This window comes from Leopardus geoffroyi, chromosome B4 (genome assembly GCF_018350155.1).
Source record: "Leopardus geoffroyi isolate Oge1 chromosome B4, O.geoffroyi_Oge1_pat1.0, whole genome shotgun sequence".
Classification (NCBI taxonomy): domain Eukaryota; kingdom Metazoa; phylum Chordata; class Mammalia; order Carnivora; family Felidae; genus Leopardus; species Leopardus geoffroyi.
Genome location: NC_059341.1, coordinates 81,818,307 through 81,839,266, shown reverse-complemented (window position 1 = coordinate 81,839,266; position 20,960 = coordinate 81,818,307). Strand labels below are relative to the sequence as shown.

At 37.6% G+C, this 20,960-nt stretch overlaps 1 pseudogene; it reads right to left on the bottom strand.

The window, feature by feature from the left end:
• Positions 1–2,634: 2,634 nt before the first annotated feature.
• Positions 2,635–3,607, bottom strand: LOC123591835 (annotated as a pseudogene).
• Between the last annotated feature and the right edge of the window lie 17,353 nt (positions 3,608–20,960).

Here is a 20,960-nt window from a genome sequence, read left to right as displayed (position 1 = left end):
CTGTCCATTGCCTCTTTCGCAGCAGGCTCTCCCTCCCACATCCATGTCCAAAAAAAAGACTCTCATAAGTAACTGTAAAAAATGTGTCCAAGCCTGGTTCCTATACTCAGTGAGCCCCTCAGCTCCAATGTTTCACTAACAAGGGTGTTTGTGTTGGGACCATTGTTATGAGTCTAACTACATACTGGGTAAGTGGATTTGACTTTGGTTTCTTGATTTCCGGCTTGGTCTGATATATAGATTAATGTAAAGGCTTCTACCATACATAGTCTCTAAGTAGAGACTTTTCCTTCCTAATTGCTTATAGATGAGACTCTCTGTGAGCACTCGTCGATTTCTTACCACTGCACTTTCATGGAATGAGTTACATTGTTTTTTCAAACAGACTTAACACAATACTATCATGAAGTGAAAATTAACTGATTTTATTTGATTATAAATTATTTATTGGATAAATTTGTAAAGAGATGAAGCTATACAAGTTTGCCCTTATAAGACTATACCAAGTAAGCAGAAATGCAAAAGTGAAACACAGGAATGTGGAAAAACAACACGCAAATGTTAACTAAACAAATATATATTATATGTGTGGTAAGTATAATAGAAGCTAAGTAGGAAGACAGCAGAGAGAAAGGGGGATATAAGAGGGTAAAGGAAAGTTCATCCTCTTGATTGACAAAAACCTCTCCAAAGAAGTTGATTCTAACATTCACATTGTCAGTAAGACAAGAAAATCCCTACAAATCTTTCCAAAACAAATATTAAATGCTTTAAATTGAAATAATATTTAGAAGTATTATTAAATTATGAACTTTTTGTTGCAAATGTAATTTTGGTGAGAAATGGATCAGGTATACATATACCTGAGGTCATGTTTTTAGAAGCTTTCAAAAAGTATCTATGCCCATATTTTATGCTCACACTGAAATATTTCAAAAACGCTTTTCCTTTCTTTAAGTTTTTATTGAAATTCCAGTTAGTTAACATGCAGTGTAATATTAGTTTCAGGTATGCGATATAGTGATTGAACACTTCCATAAGTCACCTGGTGCACATCACAGGTGCCCTCCTTAATCCCCATCACCTATTTTATCCATCCCTCACCCACCTCCCCTCTGGTAATCATCAGTTTTGTTTTCTTATGGTTAAAAGTCTGTATCTTGGTTTGCATCTCTTTCTCTCTCAGATTTTCCCTTTGTTCATTTGGTTTGCTATTAAATTTCATATATGAGTGACATCATTTGATATTGGTCTTTCTTTGACCGACACTTACCATAATACTCCCTAGCTCCATCCACATTGTTGCAAATAGCAAGATTTTATCCTTTTTTATGACAGAACAGTATTCCACTGGATATGTGTGTGTGTGTGTGTGTGTGTATGTATATATATATGTATATATATGTATATTTGTGGTTATAGAAAACATAAATAGTCATTTATTTTCACTGGTAAGTTAATATTTTGAGAGTTAATTCTGATAAACAAAGTTAAATGAGGAGAAGGGAAGAGACGGATAAAAAGTCTGGGGAGGAAATGCCTACCTAAGAGTACAAAAAGAATGTCTAGTTTTGCTGCGAATAAGGATTTTGGTTGGATACCCAAGTAAAATTAACTGCCATTTGAAATATCAGAGAATATTGGACAAAGCATGGTCTGCTTTTTCCCCTTATGTAACCAGGTATATTATTCTCCAGAATTCCACGTGAAAAGAATACTAGAAACTATGTATTAGCTAGAAATGTGACTAGATTTTATAGCATGTTCAATCACTTAAATTTTCTTGCTTTTGTTTTTACTAAGGAGATGATAAAAAGACATTTAGATATTATCTTAACTAATTCACTGATTTCATAGTTGAGTGCTCTATTGATTTGCTACATTTTTAATAAGGGGTGAGCACTCTGTGTTGAGAGTAATGTACAATTGGAATGAGGTAAAACTTTATATCATTAACTTTGCTACTAGAGTCCACAAATCTACTGGACTATGTTTTTAGCAAACGAATGAATGAATGAATGAATGAATGAGTGAATGAGTGAATGAGGGGTGGGGGAAGGCTATTGGTGCTGGCAAGAGCAAAAATGAACCATATTTAGTACCATCTCTTTCTCTCCAGTTTCCTAAGGTGTGATTCTCACTGCTACTTTCCTTGCTTTAGTTTTCGTTTTCCAGAATATATAGATCCACAAGAGTGTATATGTCTTTTATGGTTTCAACTGGCATTCCACAAATTATCCAAAGTTTCCTAGACATAGACACAACTAGTTATACACACAAACATATATCCTTTTTTACATAAAATATTTGTATTTAAGTATATTCATTGACACACACGTCTGTGTGTGTGTGTGTGTGTGTGTGTGTGTGTACATGATCAGAAACACTTTAAAACAAATTAAATCTTTATATAAAAATTTGATAACAGCATCTGTACAGCACAGGTATTTTTCTGGCTGGATACAGTATACTTTAGTGATGGTACATGACAGAATAGGGGAACCTGAGCCCCTCCCCTTCTTCAGGGGGTCTGGGATAGAAACCGTGTAGAGGTCAGAAGATTCTCAGTGTGTTGAGGAATGATTTGGGGCAAGGACTCTCCAGCAGCTGAGACTCTCTCTTTTTCTTATATGGTCAGTGAGAATAGTAGTCCAGGGGCTCTTTCTCCTGGGAGGCCATATGGACTATGAGGTCTACTACCTTGTTGCTATAGCCAAATTCATTGTGGTAACAGGAAATGAACTTGTCAAATTGGTTATTGAAGGCAATGCCAGACCCAGCATCAAAGGTGGAAGAGTGGGTGTCACTGTTTAAGTCACTGTTAAGTCTCAGTGTAGCCCAGGATTTCCTTGAAAGTGCTTCTGATGCTTACTTCATCACTTTTTGATATCATTCTGGCAACTTTCTCCAGGCAGCAGGTTAGATTCATAACTGACATATTGAGGGTGGGGACATGAAAGGCCATGCCAGCAAACTTCCCATTCAGCTCAGGGATGATCTTGCCCACACCATTAGAGGCAGGGATGATGTTTTGGACGGCTCCTCAGTCACCACACAACAGCTTTCCAGAAAAGCCATCCACGGTTTCTGGGTGGCAGTGATGGCATGGACTGTGGGCATGAGTCTCTCCGTGATGCCAGAGGTGTCATGAATGACCTTAACCAGAGGCCAAATAGTGGTGCAGAAGGTATTTCTGGTAATCTGGAGAGAGTTGCTATACTTCTCAGGGTTCACACCCTTCACAAACATGGGGGCATCAGGAGAAGGGGCAGAGGTTATGATGCTCTTGGCTCCATTCAGATTAGCCCAGTTTTCTCAATGGTAGTGAAGTGACTTCAGCACCAGTATGGCCCCATTTGATGTTGGCAGGATCTTGCTCCTGAAGGATGGAGATGGGCTTCCCATTGATGACAAGTGTCTTGTTCTCAGTGCTGACTGTGCCATTGAATCTGTTATGGATGGAATCATACTGAGACAAGTAGACCACGCTGTTAAGGTCATCGAAGGTGTCACTGATGATGACAAAATCCACTCTGCCAGAGTTAAAAACAGTCATGCTGACCAGGCACCCAATGTGGCTAAATCTGTTTACTCAAACCTTCACCATCGTGTCTCTGGGACCTGGGAGGCTCTACACAAGGAGATGCAGCTGTCTGTCAAGTGAGGAAGAACAGAGACAGCACATGTATATACTTTTCAGATTTTTTAGATGAATTACAGATTTTAATACAACAGATGCTTAGCTTCTAAATAAGGACATGATGACTCATCTGTATATACTGTGAGTCATTCATTAGCATGATCATAGTGGTCACAAAAATGCCATCCTTACCCCACACTGAAGTCTAACATTAAAAATTGTCATTCTGAATTTCAAAATTAATCCCTAAAAGTGTTTCCAAGTATCAACTTGGATTTTTGTACCATAGTAACGAGTAGTCATTGAAGAATGTTAGCAGACAAGAAAATAACTCTGATTGCAATGCATAAAATAGATTGAAGGAAGTCAGGGTCTGCCGTGGTTAAAACAAACAAAAAAGGTAAGATCCATATCTAAGATATTAGTACTGGGGATGTAAAAAGACATCTAATGATGCATTTTCAAGAAACTTGACATTGTCTTGAGGTAAGAGTGAAGCAAAAAATGCAAGCCTAAAGGAAGAAAATAGAGAAAGCAATGACATCCAGGAATCGGGCTTAAGAGACACAACTTGCTGTGAGCTTTGCAGTGAAGACAGGAAATGCAAGGAGAGTAGACAGGTGGTGCAGAGAAACAATGAAAGGAGGCCAACTGCTGTCATGCTCCATTTTAGGATGAAACAGTAAGAAGAAATACTACGTGCAAGGATTTCAAAAACATTATGATATCGGGGCGCCTGGGTGGCTCAGTCGGTTGAGCGTCTGACTCCTGCTCAGGTCATGATCTCGCAGTCCGTGGGTTTGAGCCCCGCGTCGGGCTCTGTGCTGACAGCTCAGAGCCTGGAACCTGTTTCAGATTCTGTGTCTCCCTCTCTCTCTGACCCTCCCCCCATTCATGCCCTGTCTCTCTCTGTCTCAAAAATAAATAAATATTTTTAAAAATTTAGAAAAAGATAAAGTTGGCACAAAAACAGACACATAGACCAATGGAATAGAATAGAAACCCCAGAACTAGACCCACAAACGTATGGTCAACTCATCTTTGACAAAGCAGGAAAGAACATCCAATGGAAAAAAGACAGCCTCTTTAACAAATGGTGCTGGGAGAACTGGACAGCAACATGCAGAAGGTTGAAACTAGACCACTTTCTCACACCATTCACAAAAATAAACTCAAAATGTATAAAGGACCTGAATGTGAGACAGGAAACCATCAAAACCTTAGAGGAGAAAGCAGGAAAAGACCTCTCTGACCTCAGCCGTAGCAATCTCTTACTCGACACATCCCCAAAGGCAAGGGAATTAAAAGCAAACGTGAATTACTGGGACCTTATGAAGATAAAAAGCTTCTGCACAGCAAAGGAAACAACCAACAAAACTAAAAGGCAACCAACGGAATGGGAAAAGATATTTGCAAATGACATATCGGACAAAGGGCTAGTATCCAAAATCTATAAAGAGCTCACCAAACTCCACACCCGAAAAACAAATAACCCAGTGAAGAAATGGGCAGAAAGCATGAATAGACACTTCTCTAAAGAAGACATCCGGATGGCCAACAGGCACATGAAAAGATGTTCAGCGTCGCTCCTTATTAGGGAAATACAAATCAAAACCACACTCAGGTATCACCTCATGCCAGTCAGAGTGGCCAAAATGAACAAATCAGGAGACTATAGATGCTGGCGAGGATGTGGAGAAACGGGAACCCTCTTGCACTGTTGGTGGGAATGCAAATTGGTGCAGCCGCTCTGGAAAACAGTGTGGAGGTTCCTCAGAAAATTAAAAATAGACCTACCCTATGACCCAGCAATAGCACTGCTGGGAATTTATCCAAGGGATACAGGAGTACTGATGCATAGGGGCACTTGTACCCCAATGTTCATAGCAGCACTCTCAACAATAACCAAATTATGGAAAGAGCCTAAATGTCCATCAATTGATGAATGGATAAAGAAATTGTGGTTTATATACACAATGGAATACTACGTGGCAATGAGAAAAAATGAAATATGGCCTTTTGTAGCAACGTGGATGGAACTGGAGAGTGTGATGCTAAGTGAAATAAGCCATACAGAGAAAGACAGATACCATATGGTTTCACTCTTATGTGGATCCTGAGAAACGTAACTGGAACCCATGGGGGAGGGGGAGGAAAAAAGAAAAAAAAAAAAAAAAAAAGAGGTTAGAGTGGGAGAGAGCCAAAGCATAAGAGACTGTTAAAAACTGAGAACAAACTGAGGGTTGATGGGGGGTGGGAGGGAGGAGAGGGTGGGTGATGGGTATTGAGGAGGGCACCTTTTGGGATGAGCACTGGGTGTTTTATGGAAACCAATTTGGACAATAAATTTCATATATTATAAAAAAAAATAATAATAATGAAACAGCAATTTCAGAATCATGCTAATTCTACTTCACCTACTGAGACAGGGAGAAATGTATATGTTTTCATTTTTATTTTTTTGTTAGTAATCCACTTACATGGATTCATAATTCCAAATTTATCAGTACAGTAGATGATACAAGGCCTGTTTCCCAGGCATTTTCTATAGCCAGCCTTTTCCATCTCTAGAGGAAAATCATAGTATCAACTTCTAGTGTATCGTGACAGAGATACATTAGTACGTTTTGGAATGTTTTAAATGATTAAAAAATGTTCTCTTCAGTTTTACAAGATGCTCCCTTTGATGTGTATTCTGGCTTTCTGAAGCATTATGGTACATTTATTTGTTATTGTTTCCTTTTTTAATTCAATAAATCACTTTCAAATATTCAAAAAAAAAAAGAAAAAGATAAAGTTAAAAAAAATTATGATATCAAGTGAGGAATGTTGTGGAATGAATTTAAATACGTAAAATATCTCTTTAATACTAGTTCTTTGCCATATTTGGGGTTGAATTTATTATTCTTCTAAAGACTGAGTCCCATGAAGTCTCTCTGTACATTTGAGACTGTCATTACAGTCACTTGTTGAGCCGCCCTAAAAAATAATACTTTAAATTAATATGGAGGACATGCTTGAAAACAGCATTGATCTCAGAACTAATAGGAGAAAATGGGAAGTAGAGAGAAGGAGCTATCAGGGACAGAGGCCTTTACCCAGGACTGTTTCATTCCTTATGTTGCTGCTTCCTGGTTTCTTTAAAATACTGACCAAGGAATTAACGTATTCTGTACTGAAAAAGTCTTGCATACACTCATAAAAATCAGTGTCCATCCTGGAGGCTAAAGTCACCTACAAATTACATGATCTGGGCACATCATAAGCCTTGGAACAATATTATGTAGTCAACTTCGTAACTATATAAGGGACAGTATTACTCATGAAATAGCACTTCAGAAGTTTCATTTTTAGTTTGATAGCAATAACCAAGAAAACCTTAGGCTGAAGCATGAGACACTAATCCAAACTCTCCTTTGGTATCAGTCACAATAAATTCCATACATTGAATGTTAACAAAGCAGAGAGCATTTATACCTGTTTGATCACTGCATATGTATTATCACATTTCATCCTCACAGGCATCTTATCATCATTGCTGTGTTTCAGGTAAGTAAAATCAGGCTTGCCTTTCCTATGTTCGCCACCCCTTAACCACCAACCCAATGGTACTATTATGTCCTGTAATAATACAGTATTGCAAAGGCTTCGAGGGGACAGGAATTAAATTCCAACAGGTGTCTGGTTCAGAAGTGGAGAGCTTGATCTCAAAGTTAGCTTTCGACAGCCAAAAGAAGCACTCACACTCATAGGTGAAAAACAGTAACTTTACAATTTTTAATTCGTTATATCTAAAAATAATTTGAAAATAAACCATGTAACGCACTGCAAAGATTAATTTACCATTTGACATTTTTATCAAAAATATAATAGATCTGAGATTAGATAATCTGGATAAAATGGAAATATTGACATTTTATGATAAAATTCTTACATTATTTGTGTTGTTTTCATTGTTAAATGTGTCCTACATATAGAAGAGCATATGAAGTCAGTGATGTCAATTTAAAATAACTAAAAACTATGGGAATGCAAGCTGGTGCAGCCACTCTGGAAAACAGTATGGAGGTTCCTCGAAAAACTAAAATTAGAACTACCCTATGACCCACCATTGCACTACTAGGCATTTATCCACGGGATACAGGTGTGCTGTCTCAAAGGGACACATGCACCCCAATGTTTATAGCAGCACTATCAACAATAGCCAAAGTATGGAAAGAGCCCAAATGTACACCGATGGATGAATGGGTAAAGAAGATGTGATATATATATCATATATATATATATATATATATATATATATATACATATAAGATGTATATATATATGTGATATATACATGTGATATATATGATATATATATGTGATATATATATATATATATCACATATATATAATGGAGTATTACTCGGCAATCAAAAAGAATGAAATCTTGCCATTTGCAACTACGTGGATGGAACTGGAGGGTATTATGCTAAGTGAAATAAGTCAGAGAAAGACAAAAATCATCCGGCTTCACTTATATGAGGACTTAAAGAGACAAAACAGATGAACATAAGGGAAGGGAAACAAAGATAATATAAAAACAGGGAGGGGGACAAAACAGAAGAGACTCATAAATATGGAGAACAAACAGAGGATTACTGGAGGTGTCGTGGGAGGGGGGATGGGCTAAATGGGTAAGGGGCATTAAGGAATCTACTCCTGAAATCATTGTGGCACTATATGCTAACTAATTTGGATATAAATTTTAAAAAATAAAATATAAATTAAAAAAATAAATTAATTTAAAATAATTAATTAATTAATTAATTAATGAAAATAACTAAAAACGATATACATCCATCCACTTCCGAGGCTAACACAGCAAACACCAGACTAAAACAGAAACTCCCAGTTTTTCTGTCCCCAAAAATATAGATCTCAAAAGACACATCAACTATACTGACTTTTCACACCACCCAAATTACACTATGGTTTTGTTTTGTTTCCTGGGGGTTTTTTGGTCAGGTTTAGGGTTTTAAATTGCAAACAGTAAATTTCAGCTGCGTGCTTTTATGAATTTGACAAGTCAAAATAAATAATATCTTCATGACTCCAAAACATTTCCTTATGTACTTTTGTAGTCAATCCCTACTCCTCACCCACAGCCCTTGAAAAACCCACATTGTCCTATGGTTTTGTTTATTTTGTATTGTCACAGAACAAGAATCATATAGTTGGTAGCTTTTGAGTGTCCCTTTTTTCACCTTGAGTAATACTTTTAAGATTCATCCATGTACTTGTATATATCATTGTTTTATTCCTTGTTTGCTGGAGTAGTAGGTCACTGCACAGATATACAGATTCACCAGTTGATGGAAATTATAAAACTTCAGGTTTCATATTTAGGAAGAAGTTGTTTTGAGTTGTCTTTTGTACTTCGTGAAACATGTAGGCTTCAGACTTTTGCTTAGAGAAGCCCATTTTTCTAGGACCAACTGTGGAAAACTAACGTGTTGTCATTGAATTCCCTTGGCACCTATTTCAAAAGTGGATTCAACAGGGGCATCTGGGTGACTCACTTAAGTGTCCAACTCCTGACCTGGGCTCAGGTCATGAGTTTGTGAGTTCGAGCCCCACATCGGGCTCTGCACAGATAACGCAGAGCCTGCTTGGGATTCTCTCTACCTCTCTCTCTGCTCCTCCTCTGCTGACATTCTCTCTTTCCCTCTCTCAAAATAAATAAACAAACGTAAAAAACACACAATCAAAAGTTATTTGAACATAGGTAGACAGGCTTATTTACACATATATATCAATATATATGTTTATTTTTGGACAGGTTATTTTGTCCCTTGATATATTTCTTTTTCATTTAACCAATGCAATATTCAGTTAATTAATATGTTCCATAGCAGGTGTTTAATAATTTTACCGTATAAAAATTCACAAAAAAATGACTAGTTGTGTAATTGTATTCATTATTTTTTTAAATACTAAAAGACATTTATATTTGTAGTGTCAATAGACATTTCAGTGAGAGTTTACTATTCTTTATATATTGATACATTTTATTTGTTTATTTTTGTTTAAGGTTTTGGAGTGAAATTTATGAGATAGACACACCTATAATTTGTATTTTAATTTCTAAGTTATAACTATGAGAGACTCATAAATACAGCTAAGAAATATTGCCTTTATGATCGTTCTTGGGTTTGTAACAATGGTCTTGTTTCTTTCTTAAATGTTTAGTAGGAAACACTAGTGGAGCCAATTATAAGAGAATCATTTTTCATGGGAAAATTGTTAATAAAAATTTAATTTTTTTAGTAGATATTTTAAAATGTATATTTCTCCTTCATACATCACCCTGATCTCTTCAATTTTTTTTATTTTAACAAATCCTTAATTTTTGTGAAAATATTGTTTATTATGCAGGTGAACCCTTGATCAGGAGTCGGGAACATAGAACTCCTATGTAGCCGAAAATCTGCATATAACTCATGACTCCCTAAAAATGAAACTGCTAATAGCTTACTGACAACCAGAGACTTACTAATAACCTACACAGTTGATTAACATACATTTTGTGTGTTATATGTATTATATGCTGTTTTCTTACAATTAAGTAAGCTAGAGAAAAGAAAATGTTATTAAGAAAATCATAAGGAAGGGACAGTACATCTACAGCACTGTACTGTATTTGTTGAAAAAAAAATGTGCATGGAAGTGGACCCATGCAGTTCAAGTCCATGTTATTCAAGGGCCAACTGTATATATTTTTTAATATCAGCAGTATCTGTCTGTAGTGCTATGCCATTTTCTTTCCTGATACTTGTAACTTAATGTTGCTGTTTTTCCACTGTTATCTTGGTTAGGGTTTTATACATCTTACTAGTCTTTCTGAGAATCAATGTTAAGCCATGTGATCACCTCACACCTGTCAGAATGGCTAAATGTGGGTGAGGATGCAGTTCTCCATGAAGGGACCGCAAACTGGTGCGGCCTCTATGGAAAAGAGTATGGAGTTCCCTCAAAGAGTTAAAAATAGAACTACACTCTGATCTGGCAGTCACACTACTGGGTATTTACTCAAAAATACAAAAACATTAATTCAATGGGATACACACACCCTATGTATATTGCAGCATTATTTACAACAGCCAAACTATGGAGTGGCCCAAGTGTCCATCGATAGATGAATGGATTAACAAGATGTGGTCTAAACATACAATGGAATAGTATGCAGCCATAAAAAAGAATGAGATCTTGCCATTTGCAATGACATCAACGGAGCTAGAGAGGATAATCGAGATAGCAAGATGACTCAGTCAGAGAAAGACAAATACCATATGATTTCACTTATATGTGAAATTAAGGAAACAAAAATAAATAGCAAAGGAAAAAGGAAAGAGACACAGAGAGAGAGAAACCAAGAAGCAAACTCTTAATTCCAGAGAACAAACCGATGGTTACCAGAGGGGAGGAGGGGAGGTGACTGGAGAGATCCTGGAAATAAAGGAAGGGGATTAGAGAGTATACTCATCATGATAAGCACTGAATAAGGTACACGATTGAAGAGTCACTATATTGTACGCCTGAGACTAATATGACATGTATGTTAACTATACTGGAATTAAAATTAAAAACTTAATAAGACATACTAAAATAGCCAGTAGAAAAAAAAATGTTAAGCCATGTGAATATCCTATATTATCCACATGTTTCTATTTCATGATTTTTTATCTGTAAAATTTACTCTCATTTTTTTTGTTTGACTTGCTGTGTTCTCTTTCACTATATTAAAATAGAAGATTAATCCAGTTGTTCCTGTTTTTCTTGTTTATAGTCTTGACCTATATTGCTTTGTATATATCCCTCTAAGTACTTCTGTCACTGAATTGCAAAAGTTTACACATAACATAGTGCACCATTTAGTTCAAGTTAGTCAAAATTTAATTTGAGTTCTTTTCAATCTATTAAGTTTTAGGGAGTATCTTTAATGTCCATACCATTAGACCCTTCTCAACTAAGTATCTAATAGTTAACTGATTTCTATATTAAGCTGACCATCATCAAAGAACACACACTGAATGATTTCAGTCATTGAATCTGTGGAGGGTTTCTTTATGTCCCATCAGACTAGTGAATGACAGTAAGTGTTCTTATGTATTTTGAGCACTGGCATATTTTCATTGCTAATGCCATCGTGGGCAGTTTAAGGAATTGGATTCTGATACATTTGATCAATTGGATAGCGAAGCTCTACCACATGTGCTTTCCCCTTGGAGGTGTTGGAAAGTTCAAAATCTCCTAATACTATGGTTCCTGGCACAGGTTTTGTTCTACCAATGAGATCCACACAAACTTAGAATTTGGTAGAAAATTTCAACATTTTCTACCATGGAAATGTCACCTTAGGAAGGTTGTGGGTACATCTGGGCTATTTTCTGCAGCACTGTTGAGTCCCCAACTTCCTAGAGAGGCTATTTTCATGGATGAGGAAGCAGTGACATCTTTTTGCTTCCATGTGTCTGATCTCTGGACCAGAGTTAAGGTTCTGTGTTTTTATATTTTTTTTTTCAAAGTTTATTTATTTTTGGGACAGAGAGAGACAGAGCATGAACGGGGGAGGGGCAGAAAGAGAGGGAGACACAGAATCGGAAACAGGCTCCAGGCTCTGAGCCATCAGCCCAGAGCCTGACGCGGGGCTCGAACTCCTGGACCGCGAGATCGTGACCTGGCTGAAGTCGGACGCTTAACCGACTGTGCCACCCAGGCGCCCCTAGGTTCTGTGTTTTTAAATTGTATCTCCGATGGTAGCCTATCTTTGTGAATCTTATTATATTGCTCTAAGGGTCATTATTAGAGTGTCACCCAGAAATTCCTCCAGCCTTTCCAAACTTCACAGGCCTCAATTCACCTTCATTAATAATTTCCAGTTTAAGATACTTAAACTATTTACTCTTCCTACACTTACCAAACTTTTACTAATGCTGCATTATAATAAAGGAAAGCGCCGGGCCCATATGTTTTGCTATGTACACACTAAAAAAAATCCAGATAATTCTAGAAATAATTTTTAAATAAAAAAGATTTTCTAAAAGTGGAATTATAATTAAATTATGGACATCTTCCGGGGAAAATGGCATCTGCATAATTATAATACGCTGTTTCATTAAATAGAGTATTATGTCTTTGGTTTTACTGTAGTCTTTTAGCCACACATAATTATTGGGTATTTTTAAGTACAGATCATGATCTCTTATACAATTTCATGCTAAGAATTCTTAGAATATTTTTTAAATTATCATTTCTTCCACTATATTTTCAAAAAATTTAGTATTTACACATAAGAAAGCTTAGAATTAGCAAAACATTATCTGACTTTGGGAGGAGGAGGGAAGATGGCGGCATAGGAGGACGCTGGGCTCACCGCGCGTCCTGCTGATCACTTAGATTCCACCTACACCTGCCTAAATAACCCAGAAAACCGCCAGAGGTTTAGCAGAACGGAGTCGCCGGAGCCAAACGTAGACGAAAGGCCCACGGAAGAAGGTAGGAAGGGCGGCGAGGCGGTGCGCGCGCCACGGACTGGCGGGAGGGAGCCGGGGCGGAGGGGCGGCTCGCCGGCCAAGCAGAGCCCCCGAGTCTGGCGGGCAAAAGCGGAGGGGCCTGACGGACCGTGTTCCGACAGCAAGCGCGACATAGCGTCTGGGAGGTCATAAGTTAACAGCTCTGCTCGGAAAGCAGGAAGGCTGGAGGACAAAGGGAGGGAGAGCTGCTGAGCCCCCGGACGACAGAGCTCAGTTTGGTGGGGAAAAACCTCCGGCAGCGGATCTGACTCCCTCCCGCTGCCACAGGGCCCCTCCTGAAGTGGATCACCTAAGGAGAAGCGAGCTAAGCCTGCCCCTCCTGCCCCTGTGCACCTTGCCTACCCACCCCAGCTAATACGCCAGATCCCCAGCACCACAAGCCTGGCAGTGTGCAAGTAGCCCAGACGAGCCACGCCACCCCACAGTGAATCCCGCCCCTAGGAGAGGGGAAGAGAAGGCACACACCAGTCTGGCTGTGGCCCCAGCGGTGGGCCGGGAGCAGACATCAGATCTGACTGCGACTCCGCCCACCAACTCCAGTTATACACCACAGCACAGGGGAAGTGCCCTGCAGGTCCTCACCACGCCAGGGACTATCCAAAATGACCAAGCGGAAGAATTCCCCTCAGAAGAATCTCCAGGAAATAACAACAGCTAATGAGCTGATCAAAAAGGATTTAAATAATATAACAGAAAGTGAATTTAGAATAATAATCATAAAATTAATCGCTAGGCTTGAAAACAGTATAGAGGACAGCAGAGAATCTCTTGCTACAGAGATCAAGGGACTAAGGAACAGTCACGAGGAGCTGAAAAACGCTTTAAATGAAATGCAAAACAAAATGGAGACCACCACGGCTCGGATTGAAGAGGCAGAGGAGAGAATAGGTGAACTAGAAGATAAAGTGATGGAAAAAGAGGAAGCTGAGAAAAAGAGAGATAAAAAAATCCAGGAGTATGAGGGGAAAATTAGAGAACTAAGTGATACACTAAAAAGAAATAATAGACGCATAATTGGTATCCCAGAGGAGGAAGAGAGAGGGAAAGGTGCTGAAGGGGTACTTGAAGAAATCATAGCTGAGAACTTCCCTGAACTGGGGAAGGAAAAAGGCATTGAAATCCAAGAGGCACAGAGAACTCCCTTCAGACGTAACTTGAATCGATCTTCTGCACGACATATCATAGTGAAACTGGCAAAATACAAGGATAAAGAGAAAATTCTGAAAGCAGCAAGGGGTAAACGCCCTCACATATAAAGGGAGACCTATAAGACTCGTGACTGATCTCTCTTTTGAAACTTGGCAGGCCAGAAAGAATTGGCACGACATTTTCAGTGTGCTAGACAGAAAAAATATGCAGCCGAGAATCCTTTATCCAGCAAGTCTGTCATTTAGAATAGAAGGAGAGATAAAGGTCTTCCCAAACAAACAAAAACTGAAGGAATTTGTCACCACTAAACCAGCCCTACAAGAGATCCTAAGGGGGACCCTGTGAGACAAAGTACCAGAGACAACACTACAAGCATAAAACATACAGACATCACAATGACTCTAAACCCGTATCTTTCTATAATAACACTGAATGTAAATGGATTAAATGCGCCAACCAAAAGACATAGGGTATCAGAATGGATAAAAAAACAAGACCCATCTATCTGCTGTCTACAAGAGACTCATTTTAGACCTGAGGACACCTTTAGATTGAGAGTGAGGGGATGGAGAACTATTTATCATGCTACTGGAAGCCAAAAGAAAGCTGGAGTAGCCATACTTATATCAGACAAACTAGACTTTAAATTAAAGCCTGTAACAAGAGATGAAGAAGGACATTATATAATAGTTACAGGGTCTATTCATCAGGAAAAGCTAACAATTATAAATGTCTATGCGCCGAATACCGGAGCCCCCAAATATATAAAACAACTACTCATAAACATAAGCAACCTTATTGATAAGAATGTGGTAATTGCAGGGGACTTTAACACCCCACTTACAGAAATGGATAGATCATCTAGACACACGATCAGTAAAGAAACAAGGGCCCTGAATGAGACATTGGATCAGATGGACTTGACAGATACATTTAGAACTCTGCATCCCAAAGCAACAGAATATACTTTCTTCTCAAGTGCACATGGAACATTCTCCAAGAGAGATCATATACTGGGTCACAAAACAGCCCTTCATAAGTTTACCAGAATTGAAATTATACCATGCATACTTTCAGACCACAATGCTATGAAGCTTGAAATCAACCACAGAAAAAAGTCTGGAAAACCTCCAAAAGCATGGAGGTTAAAGAACACCCTACTAACAAATGAGTGGGTCAACCAGGCAATTAGAGAAGAAATTAAAAAATATATGGAAACAAACGAAAAAGAAAATACAACCATCCAAACGCTTTGGGACGCAGGGAAGGCAGTCCTGAGAGGAAAATACATTGCAATCCAGGCCTATCTCAAGAAACAAGAAAAATCCCAAATACAAAACCTAACAGCACACCTAAAGGAAATAGAAGCAGAACAGCAAAGACACCCCAAACCCAGCAGAAGAAGAGAAATAATAAAGATCAGAGCAGAAATAAACAATATAGAATCTAAAAAAATGGTAGAGCAGATCAACGAAACCAAGAGTTGGTTTTTTGAAAAAATAAACAAAATTGACAAACCTCTAGCCAGGCTTCTCAAAAAGAAAAGGGAGATGACCCAAATAGATAAAATCATGAACGAAAATGGAATTATTACAACCAATCCCTCAGAGATACAAACAATTATCAGGGAATACTATGAAAAATTATATGCCAACAAATTGGACAACCTGGAAGAAATGGACACATTCCTGAACACCCACACTCTTCCAAAACTCAATCAGGAGGAAATAGAAAGCTTGAACAGACCCATAACCAGCGAAGAAATTGAATCGGTTATCAAAAATCTCCCAACAAATAAGAGTCCAGGACCAGATGGCTTCCCAGGGGAGTTCTACCAGACGTTTAAAGCAGAGATAATACCTATCCTTCTCAAGCTATTCCAAGAAATAGAAAGGGAAGGAAAACTTCCAGACTCATTCTATGAAGCCAGTATTACTTTGATTCCTAAACCAGACAGAGACCCAGTAAAAAAAGAGAACTACCGGCCAATATCCCTGATGAATATGGATGCAAAAATTCTCAATAAGATACTAGCAAATCGAATTCAACAGCTTATAAAAATAATTATTCACCATGATCAAGTGGGATTCATTCCTGGGATGCAGGGCTGGTTCAACATTCGCAAATCAATCAATGTGATCCATCACATTAACAAAAAAAAGAGAAGAACCATATGATCCTGTCAATCGATGCAGAAAAGGCCTTTGACAAAATCCAGCACCGTTTCTTAATAAAAACCCTTGAGAAAGTCGGGATAGAAGGAACATACTTAAAGATCATAAAAGCCATTTATGAAAAGCCCACAGCTAACATCATCCTCAACGGGGAAAAACTGAGAGCTTTTTCCCTGAGATCAGGAACACGACAGGGATGCCCACTCTCACCGCTGTTGTTTGACATCGTGCTGGAAGTTCTAGCATCAGCAATCAGACAACAAAAGGAAATCAAAGGCATCAAAATTGGCAAAGATGAAATCAAGCTTTCGCTTTTTGCAGATGACATGATATTATACATGGAAAATCCAAGAGACTCCACCAAAAGTCTGCTAGAATTGATACATGAATTCAGCAAAGTTGCAGGATACAAAATCAATGTACAGAAATCAGTTACATTCTTATACACTAACAATGAAGCAACAGAAAGACAAATAAAGAAACTGATCCCATTCACAATTGCACCAAGAAGCATAAAATACCTAGGAATAAATCTAACCAAAGATGTAAAGGATCTGTATGCTGAAAACTATAGAAAGCTTATGAAGGTAATTGAAGAAGATTTAAAGAAATGGAAAGACATTCCCTGCTAATGGATTGGAAAAATAAATATTGTCAAAATGTCAATACTACCCAAAGCTATCTACACATTCAATGCAATCCCAATCAAAATTGCACCAGCATTCTTCTCGAAACTAGAACAAGCAATCCTAAAATTCATATGGAACCACAAAAGGCCCCGAATAGCCAAAGGAATTTTGAAGAAGAAGACCAAAGCAGGAGGCATCACAATCCCAGACTTTAGCCTCTACTACAAAGCTGTCATCATCAAGACAGCATGGTATTGGCACAAAAACAGACACATAGACCAATGGAATAGAATAGAAACCCCAGAACTAGACCCACAAACGTATGGTCAACTCATCTTTGACAAAGCAGGAAAGAACATCCAATGGAAAAAAGACAGCCTCTTTAACAAATGGTGCTGGGAGAACTGGACAGCAACATGCAGAAGGTTGAAACTAGACCACTTTCTCACACCATTCACAAAAATAAACTCAAAATGTATAAAGGACCTGAATGTGAGACAGGAAACCATCAAAACCTTAGAGGAGAAAGCAGGAAAAGACCTCTCTGACCTCAGCCGTAGCAATCTCTTACTCGACACATCCCCAAAGGCAAGGGAATTAAAAGCAAAAGTGAATTACTGGGACCTTATGAAGATAAAAAGCTTCTGCACGGCAAAGGAAACAACCAACAAAACGAAAAGGCAACCAATGGAATGGGAAAAGATATTTGCAAATGACATATCGGACAAAGGGCTAGTATCCAGAATCTATAAAGAGCTCACCATCTCCACACCCGAAAAACAAATAACCCAGTGAAGAAATGGGCAGAAAACATGAATAGACACTTCTCTAAAGAAGATATCTGGATGGCCAACAGGCACATGAAAAGATGTTCAGCGTCGCTCCTTATCAGGGAAATACAAATCAAAACCACACTCAGGTATCACCTCACGCCAGTCAGAGTGGCCAAAATGAACAAATCAGGAGACTCTAGATGCTGGAGAGGATGTGGAGAAACGGGAACCCTCTTGCACTGTTGGTGGGAATGCAAATTGGTGCAGCCGCTCTGGAAAGCAGTGTGGAGGTTCCTCAAAAAATTAAAAATAGACCTACCCTATGACCCAGCAATAACACTGCTGGGAATTTACCCAAGGGATACAGGAGTACTGATGCATAGGGGCACTTGTACCCCAATGTTTATAGCAGCACTCTCAACAATAACCAAATTATGGAAAGAGCCTAAATGTCCATCAATTGATGAATGGATAAAGAAATTGTGGTTTATATACACAAATGGAATACTACGTGGCAATGAGAAAAAATGAAATATGGCCTTTTGTAACAACGTGGATGGAACTGGAGAGTGTGATGCTAAGTGAAATAAGCCATACAGAGAAAGACAGATACCATATGGTTTCACTCTTATGTGGATCCTGAGAAAGTTAACAGGAACCCATGGGGGAGGGGGAGGAAAAAAAAAAAAAAAAAAAAAAAAAGGAGGTTAGAGTGGGAGAGAGCCAAAGCATAAGAGACTGTTAAAAACTGAGAACAAACTGAGGGTTGATGGGGGGTGGGAGGGAGGAGAGGGTAGGTGATGGGTATTGAGGAGGGCACCTTTTGGGATGAGCACTGGGTGTTGTATGGAAACCAATTTGACAATAAATTTCATATAATAAAAAAAAAATAAAATAAATCTGGGAATAAAAAAAAAAAAAAAAAAAGAATCCCAGGAAAGATACCCTACATATTCTAAAAGACTTGCATTTCACATAGGGTAATTGAGATGAACAGAGAAGTATTTGGTCACTTATATCTTCAAAATCAATGCAAATGGCTAAATTATACTTGCTAATGATAAATTCAATTACCAAGTTGCATGTGTAATAATAGGACATTTTCAAAAGCACCTTTTATAATGTAGCCTAAAAGCATATTAGTAAAAAATATTTTTGGTGTCATCAATATGATGAAAAAAATTAAGATGATTTTCTGATAATCGCTTCTAAGAGAATTACTGTAATGCAAGGATAATTAAGGCCAACCAGGGAGATAAAAACCTTCAGATTCAAGATGTGAAGAAATGTCAGAGGGTGTGAAACAATTGTTCTAATTTTTTCTCATTTGTAAATTCATTTTATGCCTCCAAGTGCAATATAAATTATTTACCAAAATTAGCTGTAATCACTTACAGGGACAAGTGCAAGCAGGTTCACACATAAACCTGTATAGTTGCTTTATTTGCATGTAAACTGTGCTAATGTCTAATTAGAAAGGTAACTATAGAAGTAAACAATGCTTAATGTTGTAAAAAAAAACAAAACATTATCTGACTTTGTGACTTAGAGGGCATTTGTCATGGCATGAAACACATCGACATCAGGAAATACAGGTAAATCATAATTTGGAGTTAATTTCTATCTTTTTTTAAAGCATAGCAAATGTAATTTATGATGATTTAATATATTCATTCATTTTAAACTTAAATAGCACAAACTTTAAATCTGTTTCCTTATGCTTACCAATATCTATGCTATGATAATTACCAGAACGTCTTTCCTTGTCAATGAAGAAAATAAAGTCCAGAGAAGTTTCCCAAAGGATACACACAACCAGAGAAGAAAAGCTCCTCATATATGGACTATTATTAGATAATTTGCTTATGTCTGAGGTTACTACAGTCCTCATGGACAACAGCCCTTGAGCCTGCACTTCTGTCTCCATAATTGACTTTATGATTGCTCCTCTCCCAATGGAATCCATCGCAGAGGATGAGCAAAACCTCAATGTGGAAAAATCCTGCAGAAAGGTATCAGAAGTAAAGTAAGTACTGTTGATATTCTACCAAGTGATCATGGGCTCTGGAGACCGAAGGTTGTTATGGTCCTCAAATATCCATGGTTATCCCATTGTCCTTATTTTAAGATATATAAGGCATAATAGAACATAAGGCAGGTATTCCTTAAGTATACTTACCCTGACTAAAAAGCAAGAGCTCTTGAATTGATGCAGGTTTGATAAAAAGTTATTCATTGTCATGTAAGGACTAGAATGGTCATCAGCTTCTTTCTCTGCTTCAAAGAAAATGGTTAGGTTAATACGTAATATATGAAATCACACAACTAGTAATGGAAAGAAAATATATATAATGAAGCAATAAAAATGCATCTATTTGGGAGGAATATCCTTGACCTGAGAAAATGAACACAGGTTTGGAAAGAGCGTTAGAAAATGATATCTAGGTTTAGTGATTGTTTTGATGTTATTAATTTTAATTACAAACAATTTATCACCTTTCATTCTATTTTTGGAGATGGCACAGTAACAATGGAATCCAAATAGTAGTGGTGAAAGAAGGTAAAAATGTATCTAAATATATTACTGTCTTTTCATTATTCAGGAAGTGACAGGCAATCATGATGGCTATGGCACTATCATACAGATTATATGTATTCCCTGCATTTTAGGTTATATTCTTACTTTAGTTAAAGACAACTATTTAATGATAAATATATTAGGAATAGAAATTCAAAATGTCACTAACATTAAACAATATGTTATGTTACTTTCTTGGTGAATACTCAGCAAAAAAAATGATCTAAAATGCAATAACCCATTAACTTCTTTCACTGCTTAATAAAATAACAGTTTTATGGACTTCGTATTATCTAGTTCAAATTCCTGATTCTTCATGACATTAACATGGCTTTATATGCAATATTTAATTAAGATATAACTAATTTATTCTACACGTAAGAAATTATTTGTGTCACTAGAAACCAAGCACGGGTTTCATTTCTTTGCTTTTCCTTGT